This window comes from Myotis yumanensis, unplaced genomic scaffold, assembly GCF_028538775.1.
Source record: "Myotis yumanensis isolate MYYU_CA2020_CCGP unplaced genomic scaffold, mMyoYum1.0.hap1 SCAF_15, whole genome shotgun sequence".
NCBI classification, from domain to species: domain Eukaryota; kingdom Metazoa; phylum Chordata; class Mammalia; order Chiroptera; family Vespertilionidae; genus Myotis; species Myotis yumanensis.
Window position 1 is genome coordinate 6,943,779 of NW_027223766.1, and position 24,725 is coordinate 6,968,503.

At 41.5% G+C, this 24,725-nt stretch overlaps 1 pseudogene; it reads right to left on the reverse strand.

Moving 5' to 3' along the window:
• The window catches only part of LOC138993470 (uncharacterized protein C1orf131-like), a 75,837-nt pseudogene that overhangs the window by 50,235 nt on the left and 877 nt on the right, over positions 1 to 24,725 (reverse strand).

Consider the following 24,725-nt stretch of genomic DNA (forward strand, 5'->3'; position numbering starts at 1 on the left):
ATTCATTTTACTCAATTCTAGAGTAACCAGAAAACACTAAATTAAAAAAAAATCTTTCTGAAAAGTTTCGTTCTCTTCTCCTCCACTAGTGAGCAAGACTGAATTTTGTTTACTGTCTTTGATGCTTTAGATTCTAGTAGTGTTTCTCGGGTGTCTCCGACCTACATATTCATAGGATCTGTAAACATGGTTCATCTCTAGGACACAACTGTGAGGCAGTTTTATAAACTATCCTTTCATCAGCCTTGTGTGTGTGTATGTGGATGTGTATGTCTGGTTCTTATGAAATATATCACAAAATGATGACGTATTCAGTCCTTTGATATTTGCAAATATTGAATCAAGTACATGAGTGTTTTATCTTAAATAGAGCAGCAGTAACAGGTCAGTAAGGTTTTCAGGAGCAAAATTTATTGTGGGATGGCCCAACACGAGGTCATTGAAAAAGATAGGCTTTACAAAATCAACTCAGTCACTCATTGTTTTAAAAATATTTTAATGATCACCTGTATGAGCTAGGCCTTGGAGCCACCATGGTAAACCAGAGAGATGGTGGTCATCTCAGTAATCTTAAAATCTGGTGGGGAAGGCAGACATCCATAGGCAATCACAGTAACATAGAGGAAGTTGGGGGACACGTAGTGAGGGGACTTGACTCGGTCCAGAAGTTTGGGAAGGTAAAGAAGAGAGCAGCAGAAGACTGACAATGACCCACATTGCTCCAGGTTATCAGACAAGATCCACATACCCACTCATCCATCAATCATTTCTACAAATATTTGTAAGGGTCTCAGGAGGATGATAAAAATGAATAAGCCCCAGTTCCCAGTGGAAACAAGAGTGTTAATAAAAACACAAAAGTAAATGTGTTTTACCTAGCTTGTAATAAGATATAGTAACTATAAAAAATTTCACCCTAAGAAACAAAATCCAAAGAAAATGAGTCTAAATTTTAGGAGCAGTGAATTGCAATCAACGTTGAGACTACTTCACGCGTATGCAGCTGGAGATGTTTGCTGTGCATTCTGGAAATAAGAGAAGCATTTCCTCTGGGATGCTTACTCTCACTTGATCAATTTTATCTGAATGACCCAGAGAAATAGCATTTGCATATTGACCAGCCTCACTGCCTGTGACTTCATTTGCTACTGTGCATAATTGCATACATAAATGTCTCCTTCGAATAGACATATTTCTAGTAGCTCCTGTATTTTTTGAGAGCATCTCACATAGTATATCTCATGACTTATTTAGTTTGAAGGCATTGTTTCTTATGCTTTCAAGTGGAAAATTACTGAACCAGGGCTTTTGTCCAAATGCAAGAAGGGCTTCCAGTTGGTAAAAATCACTAAATATGACCTTGCCAGCTGCCACCTGCGAGAGGGCAGGCTGTCTCCTCCGGCTCACTTTGTTTCCTGTCCCTCGTTGTTCTTGTTCAGATGATCCCGGTGACTGGTGGGCCATCCACGGTGAGGACATTTCTACGGAAAAATGAATCTCCTGGATTTGAGAACAAGAAACAGTGAGGTGACTCCTTTCTCAACCCCCCTTGAGTCTTTTCACTTCGGTCTTCAGCTCCGATGCACCTGACCTTGGACAGCTCCTAACCACCTTGTAGTGCTGGTGAGGTCAGAATAGAGAGTGACATGAGGAAGCCAAAAGCTCCTTCTTCGCCTCAGTTGGGGAGATGGAAACCCCAAACAAATCAGAAGGAAGAATAACAAGACAAGAGTGTAGTGACAGGACCCAAAGGTTAGAGGCATTTTGTCAGAGGTTCTTTTCCAAAAGCAGTCTGGCTTTCTCACGCCCCAGTGGCCATCATGGATGGAAAGCTACCTCTCTGCTGGGGGATCCTCTGGGTTTCATACCTCTGGCAGGTGCCAAGGTGAGACTGGACTGACCAGGGAGTGAACTGAGCTGTGGCCAGATTGAGAGAATGACGCCGGTTACACACCCCAGCCATGAATACCGAGTCAGGCAGCAGGCAGATGGACACCATGATCACCTAGTCCTAGGAGACCAGAATTCCACGCTCAAGGTCACCATGTGTCTCCATTTCACACTCCTCTCCTTCTCTCCCCACTAGTACACCTGCCGCCTTCTTTCTGAGCTGAGGAGGGGAGGTGGAGGAAATCTTAGACACTGAGCTTCCCTCCCCACTCTAGGGAGAACATTGTCCGGAGGAACTATGTAAGTTATCAGATCAGACTAAGTTTAACTGGGTTGGAGATTTGTTGAAAAAATATTTTCCCTAACCAGGGAATTGGGGCACAAGTAGAAAACTATAAACAGAACCCTCCAAAACCCCACTTTCTCTGCATATCCAAATTGTGTGAGTTAAACCTTTGACCCCCATTATGTATCAGCTAACCCCAAAGACCTCCGTTCGTACTTGAAAGGGGGAGGGAAATTGTCACTATTCGCCACCTGGAGCTGACTGATGCACAACGTTAATCTCAACTTTGCATGCGGCCAGGAGGAGCCATTAATTTGCAGCACACGCTTTATGCGTTGCTGTTGAAGCCTACTTGTATTTTGACATTTTAAAAGCCCTGTTGGTACTGAGTCACCATTGGTTTGATTCATGTCACCTCCTTGGCTTATTGTTTGCGTTTGCAGAGAGCTGAGCAGCACGTTCTCTCACCCTCTGCAGTTCATTTAATATTAATCTAGGCTGTACATATTCCCACGGTCTATTACTCCTTATGCTTCTATGCTGCAGAGCTAGGGGAACTGATAAATTCAGTAATTTGAATGAACATCATTTCTGGGATTTTACTGCTGGCAACTGAGTTAAGGTGAGCAAACTGTTTTCCTTTAGGCTACTGATTGCAGGTGCTCATTATTTTCCGAAAGACTCAGACTTGTTGAGGTTAAAATTTTTTTCCCTGAGACTTTATTTTACCATTGGAGTCACAGGAAATTATATTATTCATGGCTATGTTATTTTATTTTATTTTTTTGGAAAGCAAGAGAAATTATAAACTTGGTTTAAAATGATGCTATGGCCCTGGCTGGATGGCTCAGTTGATTGGAGCAGCATCCTGTACACCAAAAAGTTTGTGGGTTCAATTCCTGGTCAGGGCACATACTCAACGTTTCCAATTTGATTCCTAGTCATGGTGCATTTGGGAGGAAACTGACCAATGTTTCTCTCTCTCTCTCTCTCTCTCTTCCACCCTCTTTCCCTCCTCCCCTCCCTCCCTTCCCCTTCCCCTCTTCCTAAAATCAATAAACATATCCTCAGGTGAGGGTTTAAAAAATGATGCTTACTTTTGGGCTAGCTAGTCTCGAAGATTTTGTATAAAAGAGCACATCTTCCCAGCCCACAGCCCACCGTGGTTTGCCACGCAGGGGCAGCAAGATGTCTTTCTTATTTATTAACTTAATTTAATTTTTAGTAAGCAGTGTTACCTCAATAAATGTAATAACAAAATATAACATCTTATTTATTGACTCCCATAGAATTGCAACACTTATTGTGTCAGCTTGACACTGTTATCTTCATATAGTTCTATGTTTTGGTACTGCCATAACAGAAATTCATTTTTTCTAATCTTAGAAATAAAAGAAACACAAATTCTCTAAACATTCATATTGTTTTATTTGCCAAACTAGTTCAGCATCTTGAGTTTGATTTCAGCCTCTGGGGCCACTGGTTTTATCAGCTTTCTTCTCATCATTAATTTCACACCACAGAGTAGTATGGGGCTGAGAATAAAGGAGGACAGAGATAATTAAAGTATATTTCTCAACTATACATAGGAATTAGGGCAAAAAAAAATGTGTGCCTAAAAATAGGGTACTAAATGTTTCATGCTTGAGAGCCAGCCCTTCGTAGTTCAGCAAGTCTCTCTTCCTCATGCTAGTGCTGGTAAGCATTGAGGAATACACGTTCTATTGAAGAGCTGAAATATTTCAATATATTCTAATACGTATCTTCTTTTCTGTAAAATAAGACTAAACAGATACCAATTGTGCAAAGACTAGAGGATCAAAATGTTTTTAAAGCTGGAACATCCTTACACATATTAATAATTATTTCCTTCTCCCCCTGACCCCACCAAACTCCTGCTTATGCTCTGAAGTGTACTCATGGTCTCTGACCTCGGTCACTCAGGTCCACCTTAGTTCTAATGCTCTCCAAACATCACCCAGTTTACTTTTTTAAAAAAATTTACTTATTGTCTAAAGTTTTACATATGTCTCCTTTTTCCCCGCTTGACACTTCCCACTCCCAGTTTACTTTATTTAAGGAAGTCTCTTCTGGAACTCCTGAAGGTGCCTACATTTGTATAATTTGGCTTTTCAGTGTGGTTTCTAGTCTTCCTGTCTAGGTGCACATTATAATATAAAGACAATGCAGAGAAAACAATGCAGAGGTGGGAAAAGACCCCTTCAGAATTACTTGGAATATTCATGAAATGTCATGACAAATCTGAGAAATAGTTTAGAGTCATTAAAAATCATTCAGTTGTTGATACTGACATTCTGTCAGCAAAACTCGTTAAAAAATGACCCCATATTACACAGGTCTCACGCGACCAGAGTGACAAGCGGAGGCAGGAGAACCAGCCATCTGGATGTGAGCCTGACCTCCGGGCGCCTGTAGCTTCCAGAAACTCCCTTCATGCTTTTCAGCAGAGCGTTTCCCATCAGTTCTATGTGCATGTGTTTTTAAATGTCTGGTGTGAAATATATTAGACATAAAAGTGTGTATATAATGAGCAACTACAGTTTTCACAGCCACAATAATAGTAGAAAAGAATGACTATTTGGACATCAGTGATCTATTTTTATAAAATAACCTTACCAGTGCCTTTGAAACTCCTCAAGTTTTCTTCTGAATGTGTGTCTGTCTCACCCAGAATGAGCCGCTCTCTAATCAGAGGGTTGGGGCACAAGTAGAAAACTATAAACAGCACCCCCCAAACCCCACTTTCTCCTCATGTAGTTATAATTTATTTTCTCATCTTGAAATCTGATCAGACATGGGTTGGGCCTTCTCTCTCTTCTGCCTTTAATCTTTTGGTCATATTTTATAGCTCTTTGTATTTCTGAACAATTTCTTCGGAAATATTTTCTAGCCCAGAAATTCTACCTCTATTTTCTGAACTACTGATCTGTGGAACTATAAACATCAGTTATTATATTTTTAAATGCTCTAGTTAGTTCTTTTTCAAGTCGCTTGACCAAATGTATTAGTTGCTTTCCTATCAAACTTTGAATTGCCCCTTGTATTTCTGTGAGCATATTAAATATGCTTAAGTTCTCTGTCTGCTATGGCCAATAACTAGTCTTGCAGGTCTGATCCTACGATTTGATTTTCCTCCAGACTCTTGCTCCCAGTGTTTCTTTGTGTGTGTTTGCTGTTTTGATTGTGAGATTAGGTCCCTTTGAACTTTAAAATGTGCCACTTCTTTGAGATTTGCAATTGAAAGCCAATTCCTCCTCCTCGAGGTTCCTCCTTGCTTCTTATGGCATTGAAAGAACACAACAATCTAGGATCACTTCTGAGCAGTTTTTTATAAAAAAATATATTTTATTGATTTTTTTACAGAGAGGTAGGGAGAGGGATAGTCAGAAGCATCGATGAGAGAGAAACATCGATCAGCTGCCTCCTGCACACCCCCCACTGGGGATGTTCCCGAAACCACGGTACATGCCCTTGACCGGAATCGAACCTGGGACCCTTCAGTCCGCAGGCCGACGCTCTATCCACTGAGCCAAATCGGTTAGGGCTAGTTTTTAAAGTGGATTTTTTTGGGGGGCCACACACAGAGCGTGATGGTAATATTGCAGTTAAAGATTTTCAGAGGAGACTCTTTTTTTCTTTTCTTCTTGTCATTAGACTTACAATAAAGGCCAAAAACCAAAGAGTCTCTGTGGGGTGGGGTCTCTGATCCACTCACTGACAGGTCACCTTTCAGCAATCTTAACTTAATGTGGGGCCTCACCTCTGCCCCAAGCTGTTACACGGTCTGCTGTCCTCATGTCACTGTAAAGATTCAGGCTCTAGGCTGGCAAGAATCATCAGATGTCCCCGGGGCAAATATTGTCTCCAGTGCTACCTAGTACCTGTGCAATTGCTTCCACATTCTGGACTCACTGTTTTCCCAACTGCTAGCTCAACTGTGAATTTATGAATTAAAACAACAACATGTTATTCAGCATTTCTTGGTGCTGTGTACTATTGCCACTGTGCACATGTAGGACATAGCGCTGGAAATGGAAGTCCCACAGGGATGCCTGTACAGGGTGTGGATGAAGATTCATGAAGCCTCAGAAGATGTGTCTTCTTTAATACTGCTTTGAACTGCAAAGGAACCTATAACGAGGTTAGTAACTTAAGTGCCTGTCTTACGTTATTCGTTGTCCTCACTTTTCCTATGAATTTTACCATTTGATATGTGTAGAGCTCTTCACTGTCTATGGATGAAAATCAAATACACGTCTACCATCTCCAGATGAGTCTTTATGGGTGTGAGTACCTCTGTGTGTGTGGTGGTTTCAATACTGTTTAGGCTTCCCAATTAAATTACACATAGAATTGTGTGTGTGTGAGAGTATAGTTGCTTGAGGTAATTTGCTGTTTGGGGTTCTACTTATTTTTAGTCATGAGACATTCCTAGAGCTTGTCTGAAGGGGTCTTTTCCCACCTCTGATGTTTGCACTTGCTGTTCGTTTGCTTGAAGTATTTTCTCTGCTAATATTCACATGATTTACACTCACCTTCGTTTTGCTAAAATGTCACCATCCTAGTGAGGCCTTCCTTGGTCATTGTTTCTAAAATTGCAATAATTTCCCCCAACTCATCCATGGTGCATATCAGCTTCTAACATATGTGTAGTATATTACACCTTTACTTTATTTATGTCCTGATTTTCCCACTAGCATATAAGCTTCATGAAGCCAAGGTCTGTCGGAACATTGCCAGCACATAATAGGGGCTCAATATACATTTGCTGTATGAATTAAATGAATGACTGTGACCGGTCTTCATTTCCCTGAAGACACAGGTCCTAGGACTGTCTGTAAGTCTACACTGTGATGCTTCACCTCAAAAGTAGGCACCCTTTACTTCAAAGCTCACATCAGCAATCTTTTTAAAATTGTTTTGAGAGAGAGAAAAAAAATATCAATTTGTTGTTTCACTTATTCATTGGCTGATTCCTTTTGTATTAGACATTTTTAGAAATTGTTTTAATTTTTTTAATTTTATTTTTTCTAACACAATTTATTCCCTCTAAGCCCTCTTTCACCCACCCCCCCTCCTCCTGCCATCACCCACTGTTGTCCATGTCATTAGTTGATCCCTGTATGTACCGTGACGGGCGATTGAACCCACAACTTTGGTGCATCGGGACAATGCTCCAAACAACTGAGCTACCTGGCCAGGACGCACGTCAGCAATCTTAAACTCAAATGCATTTTCACAGCCACAGGCTTCAGTCTGAGCCTTCTCTAATTGTGTTTCTCATTTTATTCTGATGTTTTCTAGTAATGGTTTCTTCTGCCCATATTGCACATACATTCTTTTTTGTCCTCAAAAAATACTGAACTACTTGGGGACTTAGTCGTCCTTCATTTCACTCTATAGGACCATGGGAGTAAATGACACAATGCTGCTTCTGTCGGGTGTTGTCAGCACATTGACTCACTGTGGCAATTAGCTGCCAGGTATCACCTCGGAGATGAAGGCAGGTGAGAGAACATCACAAAGGCCAGTGAAGTAGCACCTAGCAGGGAAACTCTGTGACCGTGTCATAGGAAAACCTGTTTCCTTCCTGGCCCCTTCCCCAGTAATTTTTTAAAAGTTTCACAGAAAAGAGATTTATTGTTCCTATAAATAGGATCTGAGAGAACGGTTCATCTAGGCGTGGGCTTGATGAGATCAGACTCAGATGTTGCTGCTGGGGCTTCGTCTCGCTCAGTACTGCTCATTTCTGACTGACTTTCTTCTGCATGGAGGTCCGTGGAGTGCAGTAGGCAAGATGACCACCAGCAGCTTCAGACTCTAATCCTCTTCTCTTAGCAACTCAGAGAGGGTGCTTTCCTCCCCAAGTTCAAGTAGAAATCTACAAAGAGATGACTTATTGGTCCAGCTTTGCGTATTTCCTCTCCTGTGTCCAGGGGAAGTCAGGAAGCTGTGATGGAAAGCTTCCTAAGAACGTCATGAGATGGGACAGGTGGTTCCCTCCAGGACGTGATGCTGGGAGTAAGAACAACATGCTCACAGACACCTCTGAAATGGAGCTTACATCTACCTCATAGGTGGTTGGTGGGATTAAATGATACAATGTCGGCTTCTTAGCATTTGATTGGCATTCAATACACAATAATCATTATTGTTCGATTTGTGTTAACTGCACCATCTTCATAATGAATTGTGGTCTTTATTTCTAGACTCCCACATTGCTATTATGATAAGCTTACTGTCCGTTGTTAGTAGGAAGAAATAGTGGGAACCAATGGTCATCTTCAGGTTCAGAATATTGAGTACCAGAATCATCTATTATTTTATGATTAAAAATGCTCTTACACTCATTATTTAAAATATAACCAACAACTCTGGGAGCTAGACATGACTAGCATCTCCACTTTACAAAGAAATAAATTTAGATTTAGAGAAATGAAATGTCTGGTCCAATATCAGGAGGAGTTCTCTGACTCTAAATCTTGTGTTCTCTTTAAGATACTATGTCTTACAGACTTACTTGTAGAAAGTATTATATTTTCCATAGAATCAGGGTTCTAATAAAATGTTTGAAATTGAACAATATTTTGTCTAAAAACCAGACAACTCATAGGGAACATTTTATAGAATATGAGGAGCTATTCCATTATTAAGAATTTTGAGCCCTGGTGGTGGTTCAGTTGGTTGGAGTGTCGTCCCAGACCCTGGGGATGGGGTGGAGTGGCAGGCTGATTCCTGGTCAGGGCACATGCCTGGGCTGCAGGTTCGATCCCTGGTTGGAGTGCATGTGGGAGGCCGCCAATTGATGTCTCCCTTTCTCTCTTTTATTTTCTCTCTAAAAAAGAAGATAAAATAAAAGGAAAAAAAACTAAATGAAAAGCATAGTCTTGGGTTAGGATTAAAAAAAAAGAAGTTTGATTTTTGACTTTGGGGTGTCATAAGCTAATACTGTAAAAATGGCCATGCTGGTTGATAGGTAGGAAGGTAAAGAAGATAAAATTCACCTTTCCTTACGTTTTCCTGATTTGAAGAAGAGATACCAAATGAAGACCAAACCTCCCCAGGTGCAGTCTCTTACAAAAGTCACAGTTTACAACTATTCATCTCTCTGAGGCTGTGAGCTTCATGCCTTTGGATGTGTTTAGAAAGAGGCCAGAAAACCACTTCGTGATTTGACAAGGATGCATCTGTGTTGTTTAGGAGGAGTGACAATATCAGTAGTTTCTGACCTGGGGCTTTTATGCACATCATTGGGCCCTTCCTTCCCTCGAATCAGGGGTCACTGAACCCTCATTGGTGAGTTGCTTTAAATTCTAAGTCTGTGGTTTTTTCTGTGTATATTCACTATTAACCCATTTTTGAGAGCAACCAATATTGTCAATAAAGCATATACTTGATTTTCAAACTATTATGTTTTTTGACCTAGTGAGTAAACACAAAGAGAATTCAGAACAGATATTCCCATCAGATAAATAATATCCTAGTGCATATTCTGATAACCAGAGATTTAGGGGGAAATGCCTTCTGCTTTCAGCTACTGTTCACTGTATCATAATCACCTCTTACTTTAAGACTTTGTGCTTTATTACATGTTGATGTGTCCTGGGGAGGGTCCAGGACATCACCAAGTGCTCCCCCTTTTCTCCAGAGTATCTTAAATGACCTGCCTGTAAGTCTCAATGTGCAGCTGCATTCAGTTCCCATGGCAACCTACTTGATGTCAATATGTTTGAGTGTTTTCAGGGCACTTGAAAATCAAAAGATGCACCTAAAAATGCAATAAGTAAAACAAATGCAAAGTGGATGCTTGAGTATTATTATTTATTTATTGCTAGGTTTATAGACTACAAGAAAAAATCAATGGGCAGCAGGCTTTAAGATATCTGCTGAGGTCTGGGCTCAGGTTTCCAGCCTAGAATGAGAAAGTAGATTTTTGATCTCCAAGATGACTAATTGTTGAGCTGGCTGCTGCTGGAACAAGAAGAGCTCTCCTCATTTATGGCATGTTGAGCTTGTCAGACTCTTTATGATGAGCGATGTTCTTTAAACCAAAGACAGAGGCTTGGACACGCGGGGCTCTGTTAGCAGAGCCTCAGAGACCGACAGCAGGAGGCAAAATCTCTGTCTCTGCCATGAACTTGATAATGTGGTATTCGTAATGAACTTAGTAGGCGGGCACTGGATATGGGTGGGCTGGGTACATGTGTGCCTAGAGCTGCAGCCCTGTAGATACGGAGAGAAAAGGCACATTTAGAATACACCTTTATACCGTTTTATCCAAAACATAACTTGCATACAGTGAAATGTACATATGATATATGTAGTTCAGTGATTTTTGACAATGCCTCTACCCATGCACATAACACCTCAAGTGAGATGTGGACCATTTCCTCTGTTCCAGAAAATTCACTCATCTCCTTTTCCAGTAAACCTCCTTCCAGAGGCATAGGTTATTTTTGCTTCCTCTAGAACTTCATATAAATGAAAGTATATAGTGTGTATTCTTTTTTAAATCCTCATCCTAGGATATTTTTCCTATTGCTTTTATAGAGGGAGGAGAAAGGAGGGAGGGAGGAGAGAGGAAGGAGGGATGAAGGGAGAAAGAGAGAGAGAGAGAGAGAGAGAGAGAGAGAGAGAGAGAGAGAGAGAGAAACACATTGATTAATTGGTTGCCTCTGGCACAGCCAGGAATCAAACCTACAACCCAAGTATGTACCCTTGGCCAGAATCGAACCCAAAACCCTTCAACGGGCAGGCTGATGCTCTAACCACTGAACACTGGTCAGGGAATAGTATGTATTCTTTAGGAATGGTATCTTTATCAAAGGGTTTTGAGATTAAGATTAATCTGTGTTGTTCTCTGCATAAGCTGTGTGTTCCACTGACTTGCTGAATGGTATTTCATTGTATGATTATGTCAAAATTTGATTATTTATTCTTCTACTGAAGAGCATTTGGGTTGTTTCCAGCTTGGGTCTGACATTAACACAGTCGCCTGAAGCATTTGTGTGGAAATGTGCTTTTGTTTCTTATTCACTCAAGTGGAACTGCCAGGCCACCGCAATCATACAGCATGAACATATACCTTTACATCTAATGATAGAAGGCAGCACTGCCAAACAGTTTTCTAACATGACTGGACTATTGGAGACTGTCAATAGCAATATTTGAGAGTTCCGAACACATCACATCTTCATCAATATCAGGTGTGTTTCTTTTTAAATTTAGCCACAATAATAGGTATCTAGTGATGTCTTTGATTTTCATTTGTAGTTTTCTGATGATCAATGTTGTTGAGCACTTTTTGGTATACTTATTGGTCATTTGTATAGTTTCCTGGGTGAATTGTCTGTTCAAGTGTTTTATCAATTTTTATTGATTGTTTGCCCTTTGTGAGAAAATAGAATGGTAGGAGTTCTTTCTAACAGATTGTGCACACACAGTTCTTTTTCCCAGGTCTGTGTTGTGAATATTTTCTTCCAGTCTTGGTTTTGTCTATTCAGTTTCATGACAGTGTCTTTTGATGATGTTTTGGTTCAATTTACTGATTTCTGAATTTTGTTGTTGACAGTTGCTGTGTCCTATTTAAGAAATCTTTGCCTGCTCCACGCCTGTGAAAAGATCCTTTACATTGTCTTCCAGATCAGCACTTTCCATAAAGTTTCTATTTGCCCCTTCCAATGTTATAGCCTTGAGCTATGTTGGTTACTAAGCATTTGAAGTATGGCTAGAGGTGACTGAGAAATCAAAATTTAAATTGAATTCAATTTTAATTAATGTAATGTTGCATGGCTATTGTATTGGACAATAGTTTTTAAATATTTATAGCTTTAACTTTATGTCTCTATCTACAATCCATCTCAAATTATTATATCATTAATTTTATTGAGATAGTTGTAGAAACTTATGTTTCTCTTTATTCATTTACCCAATTGTGGTAGTGCATAAAATTGCATAATCAAAAACAACTGACTGTTTATGTATTAGTCTTTTCTCTGGACCTTTTTCTGTTCCATTGATTTATTTGTTTATCTTTATATTCAAATACAGCATTGTTTTGATTACTGTAAGTTTATATCTATGTCTTAGGATTGAGTAATGTAAGTCTATCAAATCATCTTTAAGGTTGTTTTGGCAGTTCTAATCCTTTGCAGTTTTATATAAATTTTAGAATTAATTACTCAATTTCTACAAAAAACAGTCCTTCTGGAATTTTGACTGGGGGAGTCTGCAGTCTGCATCCATAGATGTTCTTTAAAGACATTCTAAAGAAGCCCTTTTTATAGTCTCCATTTCAACTGCTGAATTCACCATTTTGTAATCATTGAGCTATTCAGTAAACTTCTCTAGGCCACAGGCAGGGCTAGAGAATTTTGCTTAATATCTCAACAAATTCTCAACTTGCATTTTCATCACATTTTTACTTGCCCACTTATGAAGACATAATTTGTGGTAAATGATCAATTTCCTCAGAAGTATAATTTCGAGGGAGGTTTTGTATATAAAGTCAGTTTTTCTTTCTCTTGAGATGCCTATAATTTTATTCCACATCCCTCTCTCATTCCAAATAGCAGGATCATTTCATATCCTATTATTCAGAGACAATTTGGGCTATAACTCATGTTTTTTAAGTTTCCCTTCCTGATACCTACATGCAATCATGTATAATTACCTTTCCTTTCACAACCTTCTGAGTCGAGGAAGAGACTGTCCATCTTGCCTCATTCCCACTCATCTCTACAGCACACACACACACACACACACACACACTCACACACACACACTCACACACACACACACACACACACACACTCACACACACACACACACACACACACATTAGATTTCAGCAACATTCAAAACTTTTTACTTTCAAATGTTAAGAAAAGACAGGTAAACCACAGAATGGGAAAAAGTATTTGCAAATATATCCAGCAAAGACATATCTAGAATATGCAAAAAACACTTAACTACTCATTAATAAGAGGACACACATCCCAATAAACTAAAGGATTTGGTAAATAAACAAAAACTTTACTATAGAATATATGTATATATAATATGTATGACAATATGGTATACATAACATATGTTGCATATATGAATCTTGTGATATATATATGTAAATTCTATGATATAGATATAAAACACTTAAAATGCCCAACATCTTTATTAATCAGGGAAATGCAAATTAAAACCAGAAGGAGATACCAATACACATTGATTAAAATATCTAAAATTAAAAAGATTGACAATACCAAGTGTTGGGAAGGATGTGGAACAACTTGAACTCTCACACACTGTTGGTGGTGATGTAAAATAATGCAACCACTTTGGAAAACAGGCTGGTAGTTTCTTAAAAAGTGAAGCATGCCCAGGAGAAATTTACATGCCCATTGCAGACTTGTATGCAACTTTTCATAGCAGCTTTATTTGTAATAGAAAATGGAAACAACCTTAGTGTCCATTGCTATGTGAATGGGTAAATGTACTGTGGTATATCCAGACATTTTCCCACTAATGTGATTTCATGACCTACAATTTAAAATACAGAGACTTATGTGACTTGATCAAACCAAAGCCAAAGGTGACCGTTCAAGCTTGGGACATTTCCCCTGCAGCCTGGCAAACTCTTACATTACATTGGCGATGCTGCTTCGGGCATCTCCCTTTGGCAACATCCCTGCTCCTTGATCCCATAACAAAGTCGATTATTGCCTACTTTGGGCCATTATATTAGAGCCCATGTATTAAATTGAGTGACTGGTAGTCTTGTAACAAAGACTACATCTTAATTATCTTTGCTCTCATTTCTCCAGCTATAAGGATGAATGTATGTGTGAACACTTGTAGGAAAGAAAGAATCGATGTTCTATAGGTGGGAGGGTGGCTGTGTGTAACTGACCTTCTCCTGCGGGCTTAGCTGAACGGCTGGCTTACATTTCACAGAAATGTTATGGATTTGATTTAAACAAAAGATTTTCTAAAATATAAGAGATTGCTTCCTTGACGCAGGACAAAATGCTAAGGGGGTGAGAGTAATAGAGAATTCTGAAACATTAGAGGAGACTTGCAGAAAGTCCAAGGTGATAAGTGTCATTTAAAAGCAGCTTCTTCCTGCAGCCTGGCCCATGGGCTATACCCCTCAGCATGGTCTGTGGGATCAAGAGCTCCGGTTCTTTTCCCTTGGCACAGGGGGTAACTTTATAATTTGATTTATAGCCTATTGGGACACAGAGTGTTTAGAGAATCTGATGAAAACTAGGGAGTTCCTTCATAGCCAAAGGTTTACCTAAGTACATCCACAATTTTATGTGTATCATCGGGGACTTGCCCTTCTACAGGCCACCATGATAAGAACCCTGAGACAAATATTAACAGGGTGATATCTCATCAGGATAATCAAGAAAATTTAGGAGCATTTATTAACAAGGTGTATTAGGTTCTAGTGGCTGATATAATAAATTACCACACCCACGGTGGCTTAAAATGATACATTTATTATCGTATCTCTAGAGGCCATATGTCCAAGTCAATACCACTGGGCAAAAATCAAGTTGTTGGTGGGTCACATGGCCTTTGGAGGTTCAGGGGAGAATCTTCTCCTGTCCTTTTCCATCTTTGGTGGCTGCTACCATTCCTTGGCTTGTGGCTGCATCTCTCTAAGTCTCTGCCTCCCTGGTCACATGAATCCTCTCCTCCTGTCTGTCTTAAGGACACTTGTGATTGCATTTAGGGCCATCTGGGTAATCCAGGAGAATCATCCATCTCAAGATCCTCAATTTCATCACATCTTCAGACACTTTTCCTTATACAATAACATTTACAGGCTCCAGGGACACCTTTGGCCCTTGTTCAGCCTACTGCACGAAGGAACTATTTACAAGATAAGCAAGCTTCATAGGAGAGCCACAGTGGTCAGTGTAGGCTCCACTGGTCAGGAGAAGAGACTCTGCCTCTGCCTTCAGGCCCGAAGGGACGAGTAGAGGTGTGGTTACTGGGACCAGAGAGGAGAGAGTCGTGGAGAGAAGGCTTCTCAAGAGGAAGGAAGTGCCCCCCTTTTAAAGGAACATCATTAGTTCAAGGCGACTTTGGAAGGGAGGAGCCAGGGAAATATATACCCCGACCCCCTATCTTCAGCCTTTCCAACCGGATGTCCCATTGTCTGAAGCCAACTGGAAGCTGGTAGGCACAGGGGCCCATTGTTGGAGTCCATATGGGTTAACTGTTATGGAAGAAAGCAGGGAAGAGAAGGGTGGAGAGGGATCTGCAAGGGCAGAGGGAAGACACTGAACACTCAGTCATTGTCACGGAAGCATTACCCACAGGAAATTTTCAGGCAATTTCTTTTCTTGCAGAACTGTCAGCTTTGAGCATCTTAGCAGTTGAAGAGCCATTTCTCTCTAGGTAGCCCCTCAATGTACCTGTCACTGCTGCTAAGACAGCCTGGAGTTATGTGAGAGCGGGTTATTGCCTGTCTTTTCTACTGATCTAGCTCCAGATCTAGCACAACTCCTGGCATGTAGTATATTGTGTGTAAATACTGCCTGAAAAAATGGGCATGAAACAGTCTGCAGGTACCCCGTGGTCGCCCTCCACATCGCTTCATACCCCTATCAGCTATCAGTTTCTCCTGCCTCCTTGGCCCAACACAGCTGCAGTTGCTCCACAAGACTTTGCTGCTCTACTCTCCAAGGAGATAGTCCTTTGGTGACGGCACAGCCCTTCTACACTCTCATTCCTATTGCAGGCGTGGTTCTTTGAACCCCGTTATGTGGAACTGCCTAGTTCAGGCAGATTCAGGTTCTTTTAGAATGTTTGCACAACTAGAATCGATTCCACTAAGTGCAGACGTTGAAGGCAGCAGGAAAAAGGCCGCTTCATTTACAGAGGTCTGCATGACTGTCTTGACCCTGGCATTTTTGTAAGGAAGGAATATGCGAATTGGATTTGTATTAGTTTCTGAACAGAAGCCTGGGAAGAGGGAGGTTCCCATGGTGCCGCATGGAAAGGGACTGGGAGAGGAGCTGCCTCTGTAGGGACAGTGGTGCAGGAGCTCAGGTGGCAGAGTGAGCAGGCACCTGTGTCCTGTCAGTCACGATGCGACTCCTGATGGCGGCGGGGGTGGGGGTACGAGAGGAAGGTTGGGTGCCACAGCGTCTCTGTGATGCTGCCGCTCCTCTTCAGGTACCCGGAGGATCTGAGCTCAGCGCCTCCATCACCCACTTTGGTTTCTGAGGGGCCACAGACTCTCAGAGTTGGAAGTCAGGGATCCTCACTGCCTCCACCATCAAGATACAGAACGTCAGAATAGCCATCCTCTCTCTACTCCCTGGCCTCCTGTGCCTTTATCCTGCCTTCCAGCTGTGCTACATTCTCCAGCTAAGGCCAGTGTTCCCTGTCACTCAGCACTGCCTAACTGTGCTACTTCCCCCTCAGCCTCAAATGTGGTGTCTGTCATTTAGTTGGGATGATGATTTGATATCCAGGATATTTGACAGTCCCATCTTTTTCTCGATCTAAATTAACCAAAAAGCTTCCATCATTCTACATGACCAAGCAGCGCATCGCAGCAGACACACATGCCCAATGACACACATTGAGCTTCACGCAACACTGAAACATACCCTGTCCTTGAACACAATCCACATCTCTGTGGCTTATCACTTGTCTTAATTTTTAATATCATCCATGACCCAGCACCATACCTGTCCGTTCTCCTGACCCTCACCCACATCCTAGCCTCAACCTGTTCCTGAGTGAGTAAATGAATTGAGGCAGAAATGAGTGAATTGATTGCCGAGCCTAAAATTGTAGCCGGAATGTGACTATCGCCAGAGGGGCTGCTTAGCTGGGCTCATAGATATAGATGTTGGCCACAAGTCTTGGGAGGACAAAGGGATGAACTTCACATTATGTGCAATAATTTCTAGGTTTAAAGGAAAGTTTCCTTCCAAACAGGACAAAGTTCAGGAAGGGTCAGGGCAGAAATGCATTCCTTAAACAGCAATCTTAGACAAATCCAGATGAAATGCCACTCGAAGGTTAACACCTCCTCCTGCCCGTCTCACCCATCCGAGCTCACGCTCCAGGAACGACTCCTTTATCTCCCTGGGGCAGTTGCTCACTCATAGGAGTTTTCGACTCCTTTTGTTTTCCTGCACAGTTACAATATACCTCTTCTCTTGGGCCTCGGGAGCAGAGTTTTACGCTTCAGTTGGTCCCGGAGGGGGCACCGCATCATTGCTGGTCTCGGCAGCTCATGTCTGTTTTCATCTTCTCATGCCCTCGCCGCCCTTCTGGTTAGGATGCATCTGATTTTGTTCGTATGCGTTCCACATGCTGTGTGTTGTTTGGTGCATGTGTTTGTGATGTATGGGAATAGTATTTAGGGAGAGGCACGTGCTCTGGTAAATCGCCGAGACCTGGGGTTTAACCTGGGACAGTCGGATGCTGAGTCCAAGCTTTAGCCATTTCGCTCTGCTGACTACTCAGGGTTCACACTGTGTGACGCCTTTTACAGTTAAAGCAGTTATATGTAATTCACAGTTCACATACATGTTTCAAGATGTATGAAACATGGAAGTATGGATACCGAATTTATGATAGTGCTTGTCTAGGAAGGGAGAGCAACACTTAGGATCATGGAATGACTGGGGCTTTGAATTTCTGTAAAGAGAAAACTTTAACCCATGTTACAAAACAATTGACAATTGTAAATTTTTTTATTAAATTAGTTGTGGTTTGAAAATTTCTTAAAATAAAAAAAATGCAATTGGCTGTAAGTAGGTTACAGCACAAATGGTAGAGTATGATCTTGATTTTGTAAAATAAATGTATATAAAGTACAAAGATTACACAGTGGTCTGTCAGTAGTGGGTTATTTTGGAATGGTGGGATTAAAGATAGGTATTTCTTGTTATGCTTTGAATAACAATAATTACAAAATTAAAGAACATTATAGAAAACTAGAGACCCAGTGCATGAAATTCGTGCATGGGTAGGGTCTCTAGCAGCTGCCGCAGCCAGCACCGCGTTGCTGACACCCACCATGTTCCACGACCTCTGGTGGTCAGCACATGTCTAATTCCTGGTCAGTCGAACTCCTGCCCATAGGGACAATTTGCATATTGGCCTTTTATTATATAGGATAGTGATGAAGTTATCTTCCCACAAAACACGTTGCTGGTAAGCCCAGGGAGTCTGACGTCAGAGTGTGTCATCTGAAATGCTGTCCTCCACCATCTCCTTAGTGAAATCATCTTCATTCCCTCCACCTTCCCCTTCTCCCTGGGTCAGACTTGAATAACGTCTCTCCTGGAGAATAGCAATGACCATGTAAGTAGTTTCCCCATTTCTGTTTCATCATCTCCAATCTACTCTGCACACGGCTGCTAAATTGGCTTTCTGAAGAGCCTGCCTCTTCCTGTCACTCCACTTCCAATAACCTTCAAGAACAAGTTCAAATTCATCAGGAAGTGCACCAGCACCTTCTTGGTCTTCCTTGTATTAATCTATTGCCTTCTATCGCTCTCTCCAGACCAAGCACTTCTCCCGTAATGTCCTGGTTCCATCCCTGGCCCTTCAGCCTGGCTAACTCCTGCCAACTTTTGCAGATTTGTTCTTTTATTGAAAGCATTTACCAAGCTATCCCCAGGTATCCTTTGCTAAGAGAGTGGCAGCTCTCCTGGTTTCCAACAGCCCATATCCACTCCCATGCTTAGCCCTCTGACATTAGTCATTGATCTCCTGCCTATCTCTCTGACCAGACTTTAGGTAACGACGGGCAGGAATCTGTCCTAGCACTTGAGTGCCTGTTCTTAGGCAGTGCTTAGCATTTTTGGAATGAATAAATATATGCTGCCTCTTGCTAACTTCTTAGACTGGTTGTAGAAGGGGTTGGGTCCTGAGCGCTTGGTCCAGAACATTTGGGTGGTCTTGCTGGGGAGACCTTGCAGCCATGGATGGCTCAGTGTCTGGCCAAAGGCTTTGCTCAGCTCCTTCCAGCTTCTGCAGCACATACACGGGAGGTGACCTACATTCAGAATCACTTTATAATTCAGGAATTAAGCTCGAAAGTGTAACAGGTGGAGCTTGCTGCAGTGTGGGAAAACACTTTCAGAAATCCAAGATAATGAGAATGAAGGATTGAAGAAGCAAGAACTGCTGACAACAACGCCCAGAAAGTAGGACAGTTTAGACAAAGTTTCTTGGAGGAAAAGGGCCTCAGTGGCTCTGGAACTTTCCCACATAGCGCCTTATCTGCAAATGATGCTTGTGAATCTTTCTTACCACCATGAGGATAGTCCCTGGTGACCACCGAACCTCCATTAGCTTCCACAGACATGGAGCTCCAAGGTGAGGAGGCAAGGGTCCCTGCAAACATCCATTAGCTGGACACATCTAAAATTTCATGCTCAAGTTCATTCTCCCATTCACTTAGGCTTTCTTCCTTCAAGAAACATTTTTAAACACTTGTTCTTTGCCAAATCTGGGGATTTAGATAAAATCAAGTATCTGTTTTTAATTTAATTTATTGGGGTGACATTGGTTAACAAAATTATATAGATTTCAGGTGTAAACTCCACAGCACATCATCTGTACACTGTATTGTGTGTTCACCACCCCAAGTCGAGTCTCTGTCTATCACCACTTATTCCCCCATATCCTCCTCTACCTCCCCCAGCGGTCACCACACAGTTATTTGTGTCCATGAGTCTTTTCTCTTTTTCTTTTTTGCTCAATGCCTCCAGCCCCAGCCCTCCCTCCGACAGCTGTCAGCCTGATCTCTATCTATGAGTCTGTCTCTATTTTGCTTATTAGTTTGTTTTGTTCATTAGATTCCACATATGAGTGAAATCACAAGGTACTTGTCTTTCTCTGAATGGCTTATTTCACTTAGTATAATGCACTCCAGGTCGTCCATGCTGTTGCAAAAGGGTAAGATTTCCTTCTCTTTTACTTTTATTTTTTGTGGCTGAGTAGTATTCCATTGTGTAACTGTACCACAGCATTTAATCCCCTCATCTACTGATGGGTACTTGGGCTGCTTCTAGATCTTAGCTATTGTAAATAATGCTGCAATAAACATAGGGGTGCATATATTCTTTTGAATTAGTGTTTCATGTTTCTTCAGATATATACCCAGAAGTGGATTTGCTGGGTCATAAGGGGGTTCCATTTATAATTTTTTTGAGGAAACTCCATACTGTTTTCCACAGTGGCTGCACACATCTCAATTCCCCCGCAACAGAGCACAAGGGTTCCCTTTTCTCCACATCCTTGCCAGCACTTGTTTGTTGATTTATTGATGATAGCCATTCTTATAGCCATTCTTATAGGCATGAGGTGATATCTCACTATGGTTTTCATTTGCATGTCTCTGATGATTAGTGACAATGAGTATCTTTCCATGTGTCTATTGGCCATCTGTATGCTCTCTTTGAAGAAGTATCTATTCAGTCCTTTGCTCATTTTTTAATTGGATTGTGTTTTTTTTCTTGGTGCTGAGTTGTATAAGTTCTTTATAAATTTTGGAAATTAAGACCTTATCAGATGTATCACTAGCAAATATGATCTTTCATTCGGGGGCTGTTTTTCATTTTGTTGGTGGTTTCCCATTGTGTTTTAATAGCCCTTCCCATCGACAATACTTAATTTGGGGAGAGTGTATAGTGATCAGTGAAGTCACTCAGGTGAGGACTTTGGGTGGTAGTGGTGTGACCAGGTGAGTCAATCTAGGGTAGGTAGAGTCTCAGAGCCTAGAGAGAGGTGACAGGGCATGGCAGACTGTAATGAAGGATCCAAAGCTGACTGTGGAGGAGTTGGGGTGGAAGGTAGGCAACATGGGGACTGGTCATGGCAATGGGCCTCGGTCTGACCAGAACTCTGTTAAGTCAGAGATCATGGGATGAGTCTAATCCTGGGGCTGAAGCCTAATGCTGTGTGGACACCAGGCAGGAGCCAGACTCAGGTAAGTAGGCGTCTGGAAGGGCCCTGATGCAATGGCTCAGCAGTTTTCCAAAAGAAACAGTCCAGTTAGCAAAAGTGATTGTCATGTTATAGTTGCTCGATACACCATATTACTTCATGGTTAAAAGCATAATAAGCAATTTGTAGATATCCAATGTGAACTAGTTATCTTATTAACACTTAATTCAAAGCATAGAAAAAAGCCTTTCTTAAAACCAAAGGTGAAATAGAAGCAAATACTTTCTTTATGGCTAATGAAGCCCAATGTAGTTATGCTAACAAATGCAGTATATTTATTCTCTACTGACTCCTGTGTTCCTGTTCATTTAAAAATTATACATCAAATTCAGAGGTTATTGTTATCCATTTACATACCACCTGTTTTTATTTCCAGTAACATTTTCTTTCAACCTCTTCTTATATCTTCAGTTTATACATTGAAACATAAGTGTTTTTACCTTTCAGAAACTTTAAATGAACATAATTTAGAATCCTAATTTTCCACCCCCAGTTCTTTTTTGGGGAATATTATCCAGACTCAAAAGCATTCCTGGTGCAGCATCGTGTTTATGGAACTGGGATCCTGCTGTTTCATTTGGCTGTTTTTGTTCAAAGGGTTTTTGTTTAGTGTTCCATCGACCAATGGCAAAGCCCCTTCCCAGTCATGACCCCTGCCATGGACCACCCTTTACAGCGGTGGGTGGTACAGCACCCGGGCCAAGTCTCCGACTTCCATGCTTAACCAAAAGCCCTCAGACATCTTTCTCCCTAAGATTTGAAGAGCTCTCTGTAACAAAACTGTCTTTACTGCAATAGCTGTGAATATAAAGAAAAGGAAATGCAAAGGCATGAGAATAGGAGATCGTCTCAATTAATGTTCCAGCATTGCCACTCACCAGAGCCACTGCTAACACCTGTGAGCTCCAGCAAGACACCGAAACCCTTTGCCGCTCAACAAGTCACTTCCTGGCACTTCATAAAAGCACCCGTGTCTACAACAGATTAGAATCAAGAAAGAAAAACAAACTGGACCTACATCATCACTTGACAAGCACAATACCACCTACTCCAGCAAGTTTCCTTGAGCAACCTCTCGGTCTTCAGTCTACCCAATGGCTCCAGGCCTGAAACACCAGTGGCCACAACTGCATTACAGCTGAGAAAACGATTTCTGCCCAGACCAGTGGTGCCTCTGGATGCAGAAACACCTCCAGATCCTCAGTTCTCTCAAGAAGGAAGGGAGCTGGTCAGTGGGAGAAATCGTGCAGGGACACTGTTTCTGTTCATACCCCCTTCACCTCGGTCACTGGTATCTACTTCCTGATCAATCTCATACTGAAAGCAAACAGCCAGGAAACTGAGCAAGGTCAATCAAATGAAGTGGAGTAGCAAACATGCTCTCACTGCACCATGGATGTGCCCCTAGAATACATCTTCACCATCAAAGACTTCCATTATCTTCCTTAAAAGCCCGGGGCCTGGGTGGTAGAGAAGGAAGGCTGCATCGGATCTGTACACACAAGCCAGATGCAATCATTTAAATATGCTTTTAGACACACTATGCAACCGCTCAGATCTCATGTCTCCTTCCCTCCTGGAGGAGGGTTCTGGCTCCTGTGACTTCATGGAGAGAGTGAAGTCCATTGTGTGTCCTTGTGTGGTCCTCTGATTCCCTTGGTCTCATGGCAATGTTTTGTTCCCTTTGTGGATGCTCATCCTGAAGGGATAAAGCTAGCAGATTGGATAATCTCCTGGTCCACATTTTCTTGTCTTGGTGAGGACCTGAAAGTTGAACCCTCACTTGGGGGTTTCAGGAAGTCCACAGAGTGAGAGGAAAAGTGTTCCCAATATGATGCCAATAACAAGTACGCAGACATAGGTTAGGAAGCAAAACCATTAGAGTTCTGGATAGTTCCTTCCTGAAGCGGGCTGGAGTCCATGCTGTGCCTCTCTTCCGAACTCGGCCTTCAATGACATCTTAGTGGTAGCTGGAAATCAGCCATGGTGGAAGAATTTACACCACATGCATTGGCACATTCTACCAGTCAGGGTCTTTTTTTCCCAGCGCTAGTTTACCAACACAGGACTGTTTCTAGACCTTGTATCCAGGCATACCCAACCAGCAGTCCAAGAATAAGAGCCCAGACTTTTTGAAAGTGAAACAAAGAAAGGACCAATCAAAGCTTTGCAAAATGTCCTTGAAAATAAACCCAAATCAAATATTGGTAAAAATGATTTAATAGTTTCTCCATTGGTTCCTCTTGAAACACATACATGTCTTGTGTTTTCATTCTCTTCCACTATCAGTCTTCTACCCTCAAGAGCACCTCTGGCAGACATCTCTGGAAACAGCCACCATTGTTTGGCCTTTTAGGTATCTCTGGAAGCTCCATTGCACTATTCTGAGAATATATTATACAAAAAAATGCTTTTTATTTATTCTATGTGATTAAAAACAGTCCCTTGACTCCGAATTAACACTTTGAAATACAAAATTTGAAAATACGTAAGTATGTTATTGCTAAATAATGAAAATATCTCATTCCTGACATGTATGTAATTAATGAACATGAATGAACTAACATTTATTATTCTTCAAAACTTGTTTATTTCCTATGCTTGTTCATGTCTTTTCATGATTTTGTGGATTATGATTTTTCTTTCATATATTTTTTTTCACGGCCACCCAAAGGGTGAATTTTATTTACGTCCCTTCCTGTGAAGTAGACTTCATATAGAGACTGAACATGGAAGCTGCTTTTCCCACAAAATAACTTGACAAATGACCACATTGTTAGCTCTGTCACGATACAGTGACATAAAATCGTTTTTAGAAAATTAAATGGCGATTGAAAGTTAATTATTAGCCCTTACAAATCAGTACATTCATGAGAAATCTTATTACGAGCAAATGCACAAAACACCAGTGAAAGTGAAACTCGAGTGACACGCTAGGAAAATTAAACATCTTTCACCAGGTTTACTTTACATGCACATGGTGCGTGGTTGGCCCAACGTGGCCCCTCAGACACATTAGCCCCAGAAGCTTTACTGGTCCTATCTGATTTTTCCCTCAAAGAACAGTCATGAAACAGGAAATAAATAACAGTCTGGAGTCTCGCCGGCCCAGTCTCAGTACAGGGCTTCCCCATCCCTCTTGCTCGGCAGCAGCTGACGTAGCCACGTGGGAAGAGTTTATTTTCCTGATGTCAACTTGGCTCAGAATCAAGGTCCCATTTTTGAATTTTCCAACCTGGCCAATCCGTCCACTTGACAAAATACTGGGAGCTGCTTTCTTCTTCTTGGATTTCCTGTCCTCCTGCCCTTTCCTCTTTTTTTTCTTGAAAAAGTCTGTGTCCTGGGCCATTCTCTTTTCCTCTTCCTTGGCTGCCTTTTTCTCTTTGATCTGCTCCTGCAAAACCTTGTAATTCATGTAACTCTTTTGGGAAGGCTGTGTTATGGGTTCACTCAGCAAGATAGACCACCGACTCAGAATTTAAATTTAAGAGCCTTTATTAAGCTGGCCAGCTGACTACAGCTACAGCACCCTGCCGAA